We start from the raw sequence: 6065 nt of genomic DNA on the forward strand, positions 1-6065 counted from the left end.
TTATGTGTTTCACATCTCTCTTATGCTTCTAAATTGGACAGATGAAGTGGTAAAGTTTGAACTCATGTTTTGACATGCTCAGCTTTTTAGTTTGTTCAATTTTAATGTTTTCTACTGTCTAGAGAGGATTCGAATTGTGTGTTTGCCCTCTTTAGCTTCTCCTCTATCATCTCTGATCATCCATCTCAGATTAAGGCATCAGCACTCATTCCTACCTTGCCCCTTAGATCCCCCTGTGAAAACTGTGCTCAATCCCCGCACCTTGAATTGCACTTCCACCAATTGCCACCAAAAACCCCAAAAATCATTAAATCAACCCCCTTATCAATTTACTAGCCTAAAATCTTTATTATTAATTGGTCAGCCTAATCATATTGAAAGATCTATCGAATCTGACCCGAGAGAGCCTTCTCATACCTCGTAGGGCTAGCTACGAGGTGAAATGGTTTGATGTAGCCTTGAGAGTTTGTCTATCTCAGCCTAGGTGAATTCCAAGCGCTAACATAGAGGACGGAAAAACAAAATCCCTTCCATATACTAGTTGATAAGGAGATGTACCAATGGACTTTTTTGTAGTGAGTCTGTCTGCCCATAAGGCATTGACCAACTTTTTGTTCCAGGTCTTCTTATTGTCTTTTAACAATTTCTTGATGATATTGACAAGGCTTTTGTTTGAGGATTCTGCAAGCCCATTGCCTTGAGGGTAATAGGCAGTGGAATGGCCAAGGGTAATGTGGTATTGGTTACAAAAGTCCACAATTTTCTTGGATTTGAAAGCAATTTCATTATTAGTAATGAGCTTTTGTGGGCATCCAAATCTTGAAAGGATATTGTTTTCAAGGAATGAGATGATGACTGAATATGTGGATTGTCTTGAAGGGATGGCTACTATCCATTTAGTGAAGTAATCAGTGGCTGTCAAAATCCATTTATGTTGGGCTAAGTAGGATGGGTGAATTTCACCAATGAAGTCTAAACCCCATTGCTGAAATGGGATTTATGTGGAGATGGGTTTGAGGGGTAATGGTAAGAGTTTCTTCTTGCCTTCAAATATTTGGCACTTGTGACAGGAGGTCACATATTTTCTGACATCTGCAAAAAGGGTGGGCCAGTAAAAACCTGCCCTTAAAATCTTATCAACAGTTGTTTTCCAGTATAGGTGTCCTCCACAATCTCCTGCATGAAATTCTTGCATGACTTTGTCAGCTTCATCTTTTAATAAACAATTTAACAAAATTCCACCATTATCTTTCCAAAATAAAGCATTGTCTATGATACAATATTTCATTGATTTCATTTTCAAGAATCTACCTTTAGTTCTAGATAAACCAGGAGGAGCTTGTAAATTTAGTAAAACAAATATGATATTTGTATACCAAGGTGAATCTAAAAAAGCTTCACTGATTTGTGGAGTCACCATCTCTTCCTGATCATGTTATGAAACCAGCTCAAGAAAAGATAGAAAAGATATATCAACGCCTTAAAATTTAGCCTCTTCGAGGGGGCAACCTCCTTTACATTACATAAATGAAAAATTCTTGGATGATTCAAATGATTTAACCTCCTTTCTATATATAGGAGTCTAAGGAGTCACAATATAACCCATCCGACCTAACAATAATAATATAAAGCCACAAAAATAACAATAGAGGGATTCTATGGGGCACAGTAATAACAATATGGGGGCAATAGGGGCACAACAATATTAATAAGGGGTATAACTACAATAGTAATGGGGTAATCACTAGTATTAGGGACCCAACATGCCCCTCTCCTTCAAAAAAGTGTTGTCCTCAACGCTTGAGTAGTTCTGGATACTTCTGTATAAAATTCTCATCCTCCCATGTGGAATCTTCAGCGGACAAGTTCTTCCACTTGATAAGATACTCCGAAATTGATCGATTTCGTAGCTGTCGAGTTCTTGTTTCTGTGACTGCTTCCAGTTCCAATATAATTTTTCCTTCCTCGTCAGGTTCTGGCAATATTGTTTGAACTGGGAGCTTGTCGCCTATAACCTTCTTTAAACATGAAACATGGAAAACTGGGTGCAATCGAGAAGCTGCAGGAAGCTCCAATTTGTATGCCATAGTACCAATCTTTTGCAACACCTTGTATGGACCATAATACTTTGGTGATAATTTATTATCCTTCTTAGCTTGCTTGAGGGACATTTGCTTATATGGTTGTAGCCGTAGGAATACCCAATCACCTACATCAAAACTTCTTTCACTGCGATGTTGATCTGCCTGTTGTTTCATTCTACTCTGTGCCAACACGAGGTTATCCTTTAAGAGTTGGAGGACTTGTTGTTGATGTTCGATGTGCTATTCCACTGCCTGAACCTTAGAATTTTCTCTTAAATATGATGTGATGGATGGTGGTTGATACCCATAAAGTGCCATAAATGGGGTCATTTTTGTTGTTGTATGGAAGGAAGTGTTATACCACCATTCAGCCAGAGGCAACCATTTGACCCATTGTGTTTGTTTATCAGATACAAAGCAACGAAGATATCCTTCCAAACATTTGTTTACTATCTCAGTTTGCCCATCAAATTGAGGATGATAAGATGAGCTATGAGCTAACTGAGTACCAAGACAAGAAAATAATTCTGTCCAAAAATTTCCAGTGAAAATGGGATCTCTGTCACTTACAATAATCTTTGGGTTTCCATGTAGCTTTTGAATTGTTTCCATAAATGCAGTAGAAACTGTACTGGCTTTAAATGGATGTGATAATGCACAAAAGTGTCCATACTTGGTAAGTCTGTCAACTACCACCATGATGACACTCTTTCCCTCAAACTTGGGTAAACCTGTGATAAAATCCATTGAAACCTCCTCCCAACGTTGGCATGGAATGGATAAAGGTTGTAATAGACCCGGTGTCTTAATTGTTTCAACTTTATTTTGTTGGCAAACTAAACATTCCACCACAAACTTTTGAATATCTGATTTAAGGCCATCCCAAAAAAATTCCTTCTTAACCCTGTGGTAAGTTTTTAAAAGTCCTGAGTGCCCTCCTAAGGGAGAAGTGTGCAATTCCATAAGAATCTTTTGTTTTAGCTGGGAATTCTTACAGAGGTATAAGCGATCTTTGTACCATAATGAATCATTTTTCCAACTAAATGTATCAGACGTACTGGAATCTTGTTGTAACTTTCGAATAAGTGCCCACACTTCTTCGTCCTTCTTCCATTCCTCCCTTGCTTCGTTTATCCAATCTAGTTGGATAATATAAATGGCGCACAACAATGCTTCCACATCCTCATCCTTTCTTGAGAGTGCATCTGCCACCACATTTTGCTTCGCTTTTTTGTATATGATTTCAAAGTCATAACCCAACATCTTTGTGACCCACTTTTGTTGCTCTTCAGAGGATAATCTTTGTTCTAAAAAGTATTTAAGGCTATCATGATCCGTTTTTACCTTGAAGTGTCTTCCCATTAGGTAGGGTCACCATTTCTTAAGTGCATGGAGTATTGCCAACATTTCCTTCTCATAAATAGCTTTGCTTAAAAACTTTCCCTTGATTGGACGACTTTCAAAAGCAATGGGTCTTTCATCTTGCATTAGAACAGCACCAATTCCATTTCCTGAAGCATCACATTCCACAATAAAGGTTTTTGTGAAGTCCGGTGTAGCTAAGACCGGTGCTTGCCACATTGCCTCTTTAAGATGTTCAAAGGCCTTTGTTGCTTCCGGAGTCCATGAAAATGCATCTTTCTTCAATAATGTTGTTAGAGGTGCTGCTATTCTCCCATAATTCTTAACAAACTTGCGATAATACCCTATCAACCCGAGAAATCCTCGCAGATGCTTTATGGATGTGGGGATTTTCCATTCCTTAATGGCTTTAATTTTGCTAGGGTCTACCTTAACTCCTTCATGAGATATAATATGACCCAGATATTCCACCTCCTAGAATCCAAAGAAACATTTGGATCTTTTTGCATATGATTGTTTCTCCTCCAATAGTTGTAGCACCCTGTCAACATGTTTAACATGATCCTTCCAAGACTTGCTGTAGATTAGTATATCATCAAAAAATACTAACACAAATTTTCTAAGGAATGGTTTGAAAATTGAATTCAGCAAACATTGAAATGTTGAAGGTGCATTGGTAAGGCCAAAAGGCATGACCAAAAATTCATAATGACCCTCATGAGTTCTAAAGGTTGTTTACGGAATGTCTTCAATCTTCATTCTGATTTGATGATATCCTGAACGAAGATCCAACTTGGTGAAGTAAATTGATCCATGCAATTCATCCGGTAATTCATCAATGACAAGAATGGGGAATTTATCTTTAATAGTGAGCTTGTTGAGCTCCCTATAAGCCGGACACATGCGCCATGATCCATCCTTCTTGTGCACCAATACTACTGGAGCAGAGAATGAACTTTGACTCGGTTGAATTATACCAGCCTCTAGCATTTCTGCAACCATACGTTCAATTTCACTCTTTTGGACATAGGGATATCTATACGGCCTGATGTTTGGAGGAACACTTCCTGGAATCAGATGAATAGCATGATCATGATCACGCATAGGTGGGAGGCCTTTGGGAGTCTCAAATACCTTGGAATGATTGTCCAGGACTTTTTGGAGATCTGGAGAAATAGATGATTCCAATGTGGAAACATCTAGCGAACATAATTGTGCAATTACACCTCTTTGTTCCTTTTTTAGAAGCTTTGTCATACCATTAGAGTTGATTATCTTTCCTGGTTTCCCTGCAATACCCCTTAATTCAACTTCCTTTCCTTCCGTAGAAAATTTGATGAAAAGTTCTTGAAAATTAAAAGCTATTGTACCCAAGGATTGTAGCCATTGGACTCCTAGTACAACATCAGCACCTCCCATTGGAATGGAAAGCATTGGGCTATTCAATACATATTCTCCCATGCATAGCTTGATATTATGGCACTTTCCAGAGCAATTTATTGTTCCTCCATTTGCAATCATCACTTGACACTCTGGTGTTGGATATAGGAAGCAATTCAATTCTTTTGCTACCTTACAATGAATAAAATTGTGGGTGCTTCCTGAATCAATCAACACTATTACCTTTTTCTTCTTGATTTGTCCTTCTATCTTAATGGTTTTGAGGAGTGGTAATTCCCGCCAATGCATTACAAGATATGATTGGATTTATTTTTCCTTCATCTAGGCTTTGTTCCTGGAGTATATCCTCTTCTTTTGACCTTTCTTGCTCCTTTTCTTCTTCCTCTTCACAATCTATGTAGAATAATTTCTTCTCAGCACACTTATGACCTTTAGTGTATTTGTTATCACAACTGTAACAAAGCCCTTTTGCTCTTTTTTCTTCCAATTGTTGTGGTGTCAACCTTATAGGTTGTGGAAGACTACGGGCAACAACACTTCCGTCTTTATAGTTGTGAGTGGTATGCTTCCTGGTTGCCATAATTTTACTTTCCATTTTTCTTGCTAACCTGAATGCCTTCTCTAATGAATCAGGTTCCCAAAGGCGAACATCGTGTTGGATATTATCCTTTAAAGACCCTATGAACACATCAATCCTATGCTCCTCTGGAATATCTTTTACCCTTATGTTCAATTTTTTGAACTCCTCAATGTGCTCCATCATTGAACCCTTTTGTTTGAGACTTATCAATTGGCTAAAAAAAAGTGTTGCTTTTTGTATCCTCATAATTTGCTATCAATTCTTCTGTAAAAATTGCCCAAGTGATAAATTGTTTACGAGAGCAAAGCCATTGATACCATACAAACTGATTTGGTTCCAAATATAAAGTTGCCATACGTACCTTTTGTGTGTTTTGCACATTATTGAGATTGAAGAATTGCTCCATCTGTAATATCCATGTGGCGGGATCCTTGCCATCAAACTTCCTCATATCGATTTTTGGAATACGGTGAGTCCTCGATCCAACATTAGAGTCTATGGAATCATGATTAACATTTCTTTTGTTCTCATCATGAGTTTCCTTTAGTACCCTTTCACCATTAGTGACCATTTCTTGTAGCAACTTATTCATATTTATATTCAATTCTTCCATCTTATCATCCATGCCATCAATTTTA

Source organism: Pinus tabuliformis, chromosome J (assembly GCF_031772625.1).
Source record: "Pinus tabuliformis cultivar Carrire ecotype Pingquan chromosome J, CPIR1, whole genome shotgun sequence".
Lineage (NCBI taxonomy): Eukaryota > Viridiplantae > Streptophyta > Pinopsida > Pinales > Pinaceae > Pinus > Pinus tabuliformis.